Below are 13,425 nucleotides of genomic sequence, written 5' to 3'. Positions count from 1 at the left end.
GCGCCTCTGGGATAATTGGCGTCGTGTTTGGTGAACGAACATTTGTCTTGCATGCTGCGCCTTAAATGTAGTAACCTTCTCAACATGGGGATTTAACACCAAAGTCTGTGGCACCCTGCCCCAAGGAAAAGAAAGGAAAAAGAGACAGCAAAAAACAGGAGCAGCACATTGCCACATTTTCATTCTGAACAGCCTCCTTCTATTCGCTAAGGACACTCATTCGTCCTAGTCATCCTCCCTTCCTCCCACTCTTCTCCCTGACGCTGCGGAAAACACCGGGCCTGTCTTGGGGGTAAGAGACATTAAGATCAGTCTGCGCTAAATCAAATTTCACACCGATCGTCACTGCTCCAAGCGCCTAGCCAATTAAGCAATGAGGCACACTGGAGAGGGGGAGGGTGGAGACAGACACCAGTGAAGGGATTAGAAAGCAAGAACAGAAAAGGGGAAAGGAGGAAGACAGCACAACTTTGAAGGTCAGAAAGATGCGTAGCATTACTACTCCACCAAACAAACAAACACTGCTATGCTGTTATGGTCATTTCCTGTTGTCATCTAGGGGACTTGAAAGTTGGGAGCAAAAGTATTTCACAGTAGTAAAAGGGGACACATTGTTTTGGTGGGGGAATTCACTGCATGTGCACATTAAGTTATATATCTAAAGCTTACCAACCCAAAAACTATGAAACAAGACAACACAGTCTGTTTTTAAATGGGTGGCCAAAATCTTGGGGAAAAACAGAAAAAAAAAAAAGAAACAAGTTCATGTAAAATGTGAAACGTGTAAAAGGGCCAATAACAAGTCTGCTATTTTGACATGACAAGTAGGCAGATTTTATGATACAAGTCAGACCAATAAGAGCCAATACAAAACAATACACAGGAGTACAGTGATCCCTCGTTTTTCGCGGGGGTTGCGTTCCAAGACCACCCGCGAAAAACGAATTTCCGCGAAGTAGAGGAAAGATTTTTTTTTAATGTACTTAAGTATTTGGACTTTTAAAACCCTCCCTGTACTGTTAACAACCCACCCTTTGCATTTAACAGTGATTCTATAATGTTTTTCAGCTGGAACTACATGTGATATTCTACCAGTTTCTTTAATAGAGTAATTCCTAAGCTGTGACGTAGCACAAGTAAATTTCACTCGGATGTGGAAAGATGCTATTCATCTTTCACGGTTTTCCTAGATTTTCCCTCAATATCCACGATATAGCGGCCATAAGCCCCCTTGAAAAAACCTGCGAAGTAGCGAGGGATTACATTAATGTACTGTGCCAGTCAGAATGCAACAGGCATTATCCTGACAGCGAGGCCAGATTAGTGCACTGATGATCTTTGGTTGAGACTTCATCCATCTCCTACTTTAGCTCAAAAACTGTAAATCTGTGAACAGCTATTAAGCACATGTGAAAATGTACACTGAATAAATTAAATTTTATTTTTGGATTTGTGTGTGTGTGTGTGTGTGTGTAGGGGGGGCCACACCTAAACAGACTAACAGCTAGCTCAAAATTAATTATGATGCACCAAAGGGCACACAGCCAAATTGATGCCATTGGGGCTGAATTGGCTGGGCGCGCACTGTCTGTACCACAGGAAAAAATGAAACAATGCCTGCAGTCTACACGGCTACAAGGCTGATACAGCCTTGTATGCTCATGGGCTAGAGAACGTGTTGCAGGAGCTAGGGAAAAGTGGTCACACTGAAGAATTCATGAACTACATTAATGAAAGCGGAAATACATTAGAAAACTTGAGGACTGCATCTTGGCCCCAAATGGGTGCAAGTGTCTGTAAATGGGTTAAAATAAATTAAATAAATAAACCAAAGTGTCTCGTCCAGTATGCTAAGCTTTGTCTCCTGCACTCCATGGCAGAAAAGCAGCATCTTAAAGGATTTTAGATAATGAAGATACTGCCAAACTTTGAAAAGCATAAACTGAGAGGAGAATATTGCTTGAATAGGTGGGTAATATTCACTTAATTTTGCTGTAGATGGAATTGACTCTAAATTCGAGTGCGCCAACTGCATGAAAGTAATCACAGACCTAAAGTACTACAAAACTAAATTTCTCAAATACCATGAGTTTGTGGTAATTCAACCAGTAAATAAAAACATGTTCAACTTCAGCCACGCAAAAACAGTAATTTCCTTCCCCACTCAAACATACCATTCCACCTTAAGAAAAGTGTATCTTCTGAAAGTAAACCACAGAACCACCTTTCACCACAATTTTAGATGCTGCCTTTAAAACCTCTGACCAAAATGGAACAGGCAGGTCTTTCACAGCACTTTGTTTGATTATCTAATTAACATAAATATCTAAAACATTAAAAAAAAATAAAAAAAGTGATACTTTATATTATACCAAGAATATTAGAAAGGCAGCTGTGGAAGTTAGTTTACCATTTGTGGAATCTAATTCTGCATGTCAACACTTAACATTAACATCAGTCTCAACAAACATGAACGAATGTACACAATTTAACTGAAATAAGATCACTCCTTTTACAGTTCTACTTCTATCATATAGTTTTCCTTATACTTCTTGTGCTCCAGATGGAGGCCTAGTTCCCACCAATAGCCTTTTTTTAATTCAACATCAAATAGTTTCCTGATTCAAAGGGGGTACTGCATTCATGTCTTAACGTCTAATAAAGGTCAATTCAAAGGGAATTATATTCCAGTTGTCCTCTAAATGATCAAACATGAATGCTGAGTTATCAAACATGGCATTTTGGTTCCTCTAATAGGAGCAGATGATGAAACGTGATGAAGGCAGGCTTTTGCCCGGATGTGTGTGGAGCCTCAGCTGCAGGCACATGCTTTGAAAAGGACGATTAAAAAGGAACCATAGTTTCTTGAATAAAATGAACCACAAAAGAGAGAATAAAGAAAGAAGCGTGGCATGGTTATTCAAGCACATATTCAGCATGTTTTAATGAGACACTTCAACTGAACCAGCTTTTACCTCCACAGCAGATCTCTAGTCAAAGCAGGATTGAGAGTTATTGGGGAAATTTTGCACCAACAAATTAATTTATTTATTTTTTTTGAGAAACTTAGGTTTCATCTACACGTCATTTTATGATAGACTCTAAACAGCTGCTTTTCCACATGGTATTGAATGTTGGACGATGCAACGCTAAAACTCCTTTCATCATTTCCCACAATCTGTCAACAGTACACTTGGTGTAACTATAGCGCACTGCCTTTTTGAATTTCTAGTAACACACACACACAAAAATGCTGACGAAGGACTAAAAGAAACAATTAATTTAGCAAAGTTCAAGCTTTACAAAAAAAATAAATAATTAATTAAAAAAAAAAACAACAAACATCACGATCATCGCTAATCACACATTTATTAACAATTAGGAGCTTTAAATGGAAATCATGGAAAGTAGATCATTTAATGTGTGATTCATTATTTTGAAGCCTGGAGAGATTAATCTGTTTCCAAGTCATGCGGGAGCTGGACAAAAACAGACTGCAATGAATCAGCAGACACTTAATATGATGATTTGACCATAAGGGAGTGAAAAAATGAAATGTGAAAGAAAAATAAAAAAACAAGACCTTGGGTTTCTGTAGATATACAACATACCTGCTAAACTTTAAATGACATTTCCTATAGCTTTAAACTTGATTTTGTAATTTCAAGCCAACCTTCTGATTCCCTGTTATCGAGGAAGGCTTTCAGTTTCATGCTTTTTTTTAACCAAGCCTTGATTTGTTGCATACTCAGTTCGATTAATAGGGCATGAAATCTTAAGTCAATTTAAGCACAGCCAAAAATCGATTTAACATAATTATCCCACAACTCTTTACTAGTTTCCAGTAGCTGCCTGTATCCGATTTAAATCCTTTATGCTGGCCAACAAAGCCAAGAATAAAACCAGTCAATCCCTACAATATGACAATTCTCAAAACCCAATCTCTGCCACTACTGCTTCAAGCCTCAAGTACAGCTCAGCTTAAACATCATCCTTTAAATCGCATGGGAACCAACCATCAAGTCCAAAGCGGAACAAACTTCCACTGGCTGTCCTCAGCAGAAGAATGAAGACTTGCAGTATTTAAGAGACAGCTAATCCTGCTGTTATCAAAACACTTTGAATTCTCTTAATGTATTGGTTTTGTACTATTTATTATCCCCCCTCTGTCTCTGTACGGATCAGTATTGACTCCTGTATCTAGCCGTGTCTTAGCTCAATCGTATTTGTAATCTAATATTAGAGGTTAGCATGTATTTTCTGAACATGATGACAAAGCACTTTGTAAACTGGGCTAAATAACAGCATCTGCAAAATACCTTAATGGTAAATGTAATCTCTGAATGTAGTACCCTCCATCAAACAAAACATGGCCATCCCAGGAGTGTGCCGGTTAAAGCATGCTTCCTCTGAGACCCAGTAAACCAATAAATGTTTCTTTTCAATCAGCTGCCAACACAATCACTGGACACCACAATAAGAATAATAAGTGCCTACATTTGTTATGATATCTGCTAGACCACTAACTCATCTGTGCCTGAGACAGTCCTTGTTGCCAATAAAATTCATATATTCATTTAATCACAGAGGAAAATATACATTTCATGGGCTTGCCTTGAGCAATAGCAATAAAACTAAAGATATTTTACACATTTGTGAAACAAATTACCTACACTAAGGAATGTAATGACACAAATAAGAGGTATATAAAGTGTATTGGTAATATTTGCACAAATAATCACAGGAACACACATATTCCCCGCACTCGGAACCATCTTGCCTGCCGCATTCCAGTGCGCCGTGCCAGAAATTACAGCCAAGCTCATCGACTGCGTTTATTGACAACAAAGACAATCAAAATCAGGGGCAGGGCAGAGTAAGGGTGACTTATGGAGCTTAAGCCCCAGAAGATTTGCCAAAAATTAAGAGAAATGCCATACTTTATATCAAAATGTAAAACGTAATATATTTGACAATACGTTAAATATTGCAAAGTTACTGTGCTGATACAAATGTAATCATTTTATAAATGTTATGTAAAATATGAAACATGGCAGAAACAAAATAGTCAGCAACTTTTCCCACATAGAATGTACTGATTTGTTTAGGAATTCTGTTGTCTCAGACAATTTTTAATCAGGAAAGTATTTAATCTGTGTATCTTTGGCATACTAAACTTTTCCTGAATTGTCAGAATACTGCAAACTGCTGTCTACTTTGACATATTGTTCACCTACTGATTACGTCTAAGGCTTTCAAATCCAGCCTTTGCTACCAATAAGAATAGGAAAATATCTTCAAACAATAGCAGCATTCATCTTGAATCCTGAATCCAGTCTGGATTTGTGTCTGTCTTTTATAGATAACAGTAGGTTTTGGTGTAGAAACCCTCCCCACTGACATCTACTTTGGCTTTGTGAGACCACTGGCTGTTCAAATAAATAGCTCTGTATAGGTTCAGCCATCAAAATGAGTGCTGGAGACCAATAGCACAGATAAGTCATTGGTCTCAAAACCACTGGACCTATAGTGTAAATAATTGTGTTATGATGAGCTGTGCTCTACAAATGCGAACGAGGTTCAACAAAGTCTTTGAATGTCTGAACATGTTGAAGCTCAAATGGGATTCTGGTAATGGAGCTGAGAAATCTACTAACCAAGCCAAGTTTTATCTCCATCTTAGATTTTCTCTTCTCTTTAGTCTGCCATATGATGGAACAGATGGGGCAGAAATTTCATCTCTCAATCTCTCCTCCACCATGTCCTCTAGTTTCTCACTTATACAAAGCATCACTGTCTGGAAAAAAAAAAATCTCCATTTTTCCCACCATTTTAAATCTTCAGTTTTACATCTTGTGCAAATGTCAGGATGAGTAGACTAATGGTAATAACACAAAATAACTTGTATAAAGCTTACTAACCTTGTTATTTTAATCTGTTATAAGTCAATACCATTTTCCTCCTCCTGCACTGTTGCTATTTTGTAGATATAAGGTTTTATTCCAACCATGACGAAATGTTAATGTGGTTATTTTGCCCTACATATTAATCAGCCAACATAACGAATGGAAGGGAATTCAGAGATCCATGTTTATTATTCATATTTAAGGCAGAGTGTGCTTGTTTGTGGGCCCTACCTTGTGTCAGCATGTGTCTGAAAGACTGTAGATAAGGCAGACTATTTGAATGACATGTTCGATATGCTCGTATTGTGCCGTATTTACTGAGCAGATTCTAGCACAGCTGAATAATGTTGAATTATGCATGTTTATATTCAGCTTCTATATCCGGATCTACTGGGTGCACGAATTAGTACGTATTTCACAGGCTTAAGCATATTTCCCCTAAAATGTGTATGTTGTGACCTCATCTATAAACAGCAAAGGTTTAAAGAAAGAATATATATATATATATATATATATATATATATATATATATATATATATATATATATATATATATATATATATATATATATATATATATGTGTGTGTATGTGTGTGACTAATGAAGTACCAGATGAGATCTGAATTGGTTAATTCTTTTTTTTTAAACTTCTAAAGTAATAAAAGCATTAACCTTGCAGCTTGCAGCTCTGAACACCAAAAATGTATTGGCTAAATGACTCAATGTGGGGAGTGGAAAACTCAGTATTTTTTTTAATCTAACCATTCCTTTAAATTGAACCTTGCTTATGATGGAACAGCACAGTAAGAGGTTACCACACACACAAGTTTGCAAACTGCATTCTTTGTTTATTAAAAAAGGAAATTGAAATTAGCCTACAAATTAAGGAATGGGAAAACCATTAAAAGTTTCTGATTATTTAGCCATAATAATTAAACATTTTCTTATAAGTTGGATCTTCACGTCATCAATATAACATGATATTATAATGTGTTACACTGCAGGTAAGAGTGGCCCATATCCATTTCGTCATATGATGACAAAGACATGTTTGTGTGGCTGTATGAACAGCACAAATCACACTAAATCTGATTTCTTAAATAAAACTTGTGGAAAAGTGTTTTTAAAATTTACAAATAAGAGAAAAGCTTTGTTGATCTATATCAATTTTATATTGTTGGGTATGAAACTGCTTAAATGTAATGATGAAAATAATAAACTCATGGTGTTCATCTCCACTCTGGAGACAAAATTTACACTTAGGGTCTTACAATACAGCACTGCACGGTAAATCCCCATTCCTTTAGGTCCAAACAAAAAAAAATTGCCTTCATCATAGCCTAAGGCACCTTCCTTTTGTGCATTCAGGTCAGTTTTAGAGCAGGATATGTTCAGACTGATGTCAGACATAGGTCACAAATTCAGTGTGAACAGCAAAAAGAAAAAGAAGTGTGAAAAGAAAAATCTAAAAAATAAAATAAAATTCAGATTTGAGCCACAATTTCCAGCTATGTGAAGTAACCTAATACATCAAATACAAATACTCAGTTAACAATATCCAACTATGTATATCTCAGAACATACAGCATAGCCAAATGTTTGTGAAACACAGCTGAAACATTTCTTCCGAGTTAAAGGATACTAATTTGCAGTTTGATTCTTTGCTATATGGTATGTGTTTTTCCTCTTCTGGGAAATTATGCTTTTATGCCCATCTAATCTGCACCTGACACTGAGCATGTTTAAATTTATGAGTCATGAGCAGCTGCTCTAGATAAAACCAGACTATTTGTGCTGTTTCATGGAGATTTTGCAATTTGTGTGTGCATTTAAAATTTTGAAGCTGAATTATTCAGAACAGCCAAATACTGTTAACAGTTTGGCCACAACAAAATACCTCAAAATAATCATAAAAACACATTGAAAAAGATAGAAAATCTAACGATAACATTTACTGCACTGACAATGGGAGCATGTCCTATTTTAAACACGGCCTAAACAGTTTTGTCCATGTGCATCAGTGAGTTGTGCACTGAACACAAACAACTCAAACACGATCAATCTAAAAAACTTCAAATGCCTCACTGTGGCTCATGTGTGGCCAGCACAAACAGTTTCCTATATTGCACCACTGGACTAGCACAAGGTATTATTAATCCAATAGTGCACATTAGAATGGCACATATCCCATATATTAAGATCAGATAAGATTCAGATACCAGCCTGAATCAGATATTACATCAGAAATAGAATGACACTGATCTGATTCTGTAACTAATCTAGGCAGAAACAGAACAACATTTTGTTGTACTGCAACAACGCATTCAGGCGCCACGTTAGTGCTTTTTCATTTTGGATTTGTCAAAAAAAGAGGTTTACTCCCTTTGCTGTCTATGACTTTGTCAGAGTCCTGACTTGAACCCATTAGAGATGCAATGGTAGGATCTCAAATGAGAAGCAGTTCATACTCGGAAGAAGTAAAGCAATTCTATGGAAGGTGGGCTCAGCTTCTTATGGAATAATTTGAAATCATCTCATTGGAAATGCTGCTCGCAGTTCTTGCTACTAAAGGTCATGGAACATGTTATTCATTGCAAGGGGGCAATTACATTTTCACACCGGTGAGTCACAATCTTTACACCGCTGGTCCTCAATTAAATGAAAACGTATATTTAACCATACATTTTAAACAGCTCTGCTTCTCCTATTTCACGTATGTTTAGCTCCTTAAACGTGTGTGTGTTTTACACACACACAAAATTATTGAACCCCCACTGCAGTAAAGTGTTTTAGCAAGTTTGACACTTTTTACCTTGTTCACAAACAGATCAAATAAGGACTTGTATAATAGACCAATGCAACTTAAATTACAACAATATTTTTTCTAATATACCAACAATGTTTTTGTGATTTCCTCATTAACCAAATTATGCAGCCCCTTAATTTATCACTCAAGAACAGAGGTTTCAATCAGGCGTTGAAAGCACCTGTAAATGTGAACAGAACCATAATGAGCAGCAATTAAGCAGATTTAAAAGGACCAAGATACTCAGCTCCTTCTAGACAGTTAATGGGGTCTTTGCAACATAGTGAAGTCCAGAGAATGGTCAAAGAAGTCAGGAGAGAAGGTAATTTCTCTTCATAAGCAAGGGTATGGATATAAAAATATAGCATTAAATATTTCAAGAGACAATTGGAAGCATAATTAGCAAGTTTAAAGCTAAAGGCACAGTGGAAACCCTACCTGGGCATCAGAATAAAGATGCTGTTGGTGACTGCTGCCCAGTACCTGAAACGAAAGGTGGAGGAAAATCCCGGCTGACAGCTGAAGAACTGCGACAGGACTTGTCAGAAGGAGGTACTGAGGTGTCGGCCCAGACGATAAGGCACACTCCACGACATGAAGGCTTCTGTGACAGAACTCCAAGGCGAACCCCCCTGCTGACACCAAGTCACCAGTAGAGTCGACTCCAGTATGCCAAAAACCATGTGGACAGAACACAAAGGTTTTAGGATACTGTTCTCTGGGGTGACGAGACAAGATTGGAAGTTTTTGGCCCTATGGCAGAGGAAGAATGAGGCCTATATAGAAAAGAACATTTTGCCTACTGTGAAACACGGTGGTGGGTCAGTCAAGCTCTGGGGCTGTTTCACTTCTTCAGGTACAAGGAATCTTCACCGTGTGCAAGGTACCATGAATTCAGTCTTGGGTGGATATTTTATGCAGTCAGTGACAAAGGTGAAGCTTGGGAGATGTTAGCCAATCCAGAAACTTCTAGCCCTTCTTCTGTAACCAAGCCATGGTAGAATTGGAGGTATGTTTGGGATCGTTGTCCTGCTGGAAGGACCATCGCAAAATTAAATCCCATAGAAAATCTCTGGTGGGACTTGAATGCAGCATGCAAGCCCAAGAATAGAAATGAACTGGAATCCTTTGCTTATGAAGAATGGGCTAATACACCTGTAGATCGCTGCAAGAAACATGTGCCTGAAGGACGTTATTACAGCCAAAGGGAATTGTACTAAGTACTAATGATGTATGTATATATGTGATTAAGGGGTTGAATAATTTTGTCAATGAGAAAAATCACAAAGAGGACATTTGTTGGTATATTTAAAAAAAACTACAAATACTGTTGTAATTTAAGTTGAATTTGTGTATTATACAAGTCCTCATTTGATCAGATTGTGAACAAGATAAAAAATAAAGGTCAAACTTGCTAAAACACTTTAATGCAGTAGGGGTTGAATAATTTTGAACCCAACTATGTAAATATAAACTCCTCAATGTCACAGATTTACTGAGTACATTACAGCAAACAAAAATATTAAAGTCAACAGAATGCTGTGGCCACTGATGGACTGGAGCATGGGTGGCCAACCCGTTGCTTGCAAGGCACATACGGCTCTATTCCTGTACATGTGCAGATCATTAATTTATTTAAAAAGAAAGAAAGAAAAAAATAATAAAAAAGGAAGGAAAAAGGAAAACACTCCATCTGTTTCTGGAGCTGTGGCCAGGGAGACCCTTTCACCTATTCCTGCTGTACTCTATTCTGTTTCTCGGCAGGACAGTCCTAGAACCACACTCAGAGCACTTTGCACACAGCCAAAAGAAGCCACTGAGTCAGTCTCAGTCTTCAACTGTTATAAGTAGTTATGGTTGCTGTAGGATGATAGTTGTGCATATGCATGTTTATTCACATAAATATATAGCTTGAGGCACCTGATTCAAAAGCATTTTTTTCCTGCCTCTTTGTATCTGATAGATTGGCAACACCCAAACTAAAAGATGACCCAGTCAAACTGCATAGCAACAGATTCCCTACTGTAAAAATATGTATTTGAAAGTAAAAGGTGGACTAAGGTAGGTGTGTCCAAGAGTGGTCAGTGATTGGACACAATTTTTAAAAACTCCAGCAGTCACAGGTGATCTTATTTCAAGAATTAAAAAGTGCAAAAGATTTTGCCACCAGAGGTCGCCCTAGCATCCCAGAGCCAAACAAACTCGTTCAACTCTGCCCTTTCCCCCACTTCAACCCCACTTTCATTGTGCTTAACTGTTCATTGAGAGCTACTCCCCATCTTATATTTTTAATTGCAATAGCTATCTATGTAGCTTGCATTATTACTAAAATATATTTATGCTTTAGCAAACTTTCGACTCACCCATTTCACACGAAAGGGTTAAGAATTTGCCAGTTAAAAGGGAGAGTTAAAAGGGGAGTAATAATAATAATAAAATAAAAGTGTTTTGAACTTATCATGGATGATGCACACTGCTATTATTTATCACAACAGGGGACATAAGAATTAGAAACCAAAATCAATTAATTTCAGAGGCAGCTAGATGGCCCCATGTAATCAGCATTCACCATTAAATGGTAATCACCCTTAGCCAATGCTCTGGTCACTGTGGCAATCTAGAGGCCAATAGTATTGCGCCAGGTCTTATATCTACATAAAACTAATAGCTTAGATATACAGTCAAACAAACAAGTGAAAGCAATGGGAGACGACAAGCATATTTACTGACAGAGAGAGAGAGAGAGAGAGAGAGAGAGAGAGCTGATTGATCTCTCCCTGGGCCTGCAAGTTGTTTGTGTGTGTGTTATCTCAACATTGGCATGGTGGTTTGCAGGGGCTTGAGGGACCCCAGAACACAGTGGCATGCTGTCACCAACACGAAGAGTAATTAGCCGAGTGCTGTGACCCAGTGCACCTCGTCTAATGAGCAGATCACAGTGAGGGAGAGCAGGGGAGTGTAGCTTCCAGCCCTGCGTTTTTCACACGGCTGATCACTCAACACTTTCTCAAATTGCGCTATAATCTGATCCCACCGCACAATGATAATCAGTGTCAATTCACTTGCTCAAAATGCTCACAAGAAAAGGCCCTCCACCACACACCCTTGGGTTAACTTCGATCAAGCAGTCAATATGAATGGGACACTGATTCCGAGCTGGTTCAATGCCTCGTCATTGCAGCACCTCTACCGCCATCTGCCGTCAGAAATCAGACACTGCTCCCTAGATACACAGGGTTCCAGCATTTAATTTAATTGCTTTAATTCCTTGAAAATCACATTCCTTCTTCCATTGCATAGTCACCAACCCAATCACACTTACACCTTCGCTCACTGCCTCCACAAAACAGCCCTGAAAAAAATATTAAATAAAGCACTAACAAGCTGAGCTTCAGAAGAATGAGAACACAACAAACTTCAAAAACTGGAAATGCTTTGAGAGAGCCTTTCATGTATCTTCCACTGTTTGAATAAAGGAGAAAAATTTTTTTAGAAAGCACTGCTGACCATAAATGGGTAGAGAGAGACAGAAATTGCGCAAACAGGGATATATTTTCAATAACAGAGAAAGTTGAAAATGAAAGTGTGTCAGACCTTGTGGTATAATAACCACTGGATCTTTGTTCTTGCAAAAAGGAAGATGAAATAAGTATACAGATACATTTTATATATATATAAAAATGTTGACTCAAATGGCTTGTAGGAATGTGCCAGTAAAAAAGCCAGTGGCTTCTGAGATTTTTTTTTTTGTCTTCACCTCCCCAAGGTACCATCACGTTAAGCACATTTGAACAGTCTTCATTGAAGCCTCGCAACTGTACAAGTTTAAATATTCCTTTACATGTGCTCTGCAGCATTTCTATGTTTAGGTTGCCTTTTGTTTTTATCATTTATATATTACAGCAACTGGATTGTTTACTTGAAAGTAGGTTTGATCCCCCTCTGTTTAGTTAACAGCCTCTACTTTACTGGGAAGGCTTTGGACTGACTTTTGCTGCGAGGACGTGACTATATTCAGGCTCAAACAGAAGTGAGGTATGCTACTGACGTTGGATGACTAACTGTGGCTCATACAAACACTAACTCGTTCAAAAAGGTATTGAATGAAGATCCATGAAAAGCCGACTGGCCCTTTTATCCATACCCTATAGCATGTTTACACTAGGCTCGGGTGCAACCATTTCATTGTGTCCTATTTTGATTAAATGGTTTTCTGTTTATTCAATCATTCACTGTCTGTATCCACTAATTCAGTTCAAGGTTGCTGTGGTTCCAGAAGCTACCCAGAACTGGTTTTCTGTTTAGAAACAGAAGAGGCATTTTTATTAGACTATACAAGCTGTGTGTATGGAATTGAACATGTGAGCAGGGGGGGGGCACTTAATTACCATAAACGAGCAAAAAATGTACATTGAATGAAACTAAAAAGTGCATATTTGAATGCACTTCGATTAATTTTGTTTTCTTTTTGCTTTTCTGTGTAGGTTAAGGCTTTTGGCTGTGGTTCCACAGTCCGAGCGCTTCCTTATAAGGCAGCCATTTGAAATTCATGGGCAGAGATTATGGTAATCGGATGTTAATTGCAAAGAAACGTACACGTCATTAGGTATACCACTAACATACACATGTTCTACTAAAACATATGGTGCTTTCGAGAATGTCCATGTTCTTGTAAATAACACACAGTTTGCTTATGTTTGTTTTTTTAAACA

General features: G+C 37.8%; 1 protein-coding gene across 2 annotated transcripts in view; it reads right to left on the bottom strand.

Annotated features, from left to right (window-relative positions):
- The window catches only part of pcxa (pyruvate carboxylase a), a 172,607-nt gene that overhangs the window by 146,139 nt on the left and 13,043 nt on the right, over window positions 1–13,425 (bottom strand). The window lies entirely within an intron of this gene.

The sequence above is a fragment of the Hoplias malabaricus genome, chromosome 15, assembly GCF_029633855.1.
Source record: "Hoplias malabaricus isolate fHopMal1 chromosome 15, fHopMal1.hap1, whole genome shotgun sequence".
In the NCBI taxonomy this organism is placed as follows: domain Eukaryota; kingdom Metazoa; phylum Chordata; class Actinopteri; order Characiformes; family Erythrinidae; genus Hoplias; species Hoplias malabaricus.
This window is presented reverse-complemented; position numbering and strand designations above follow the sequence as displayed.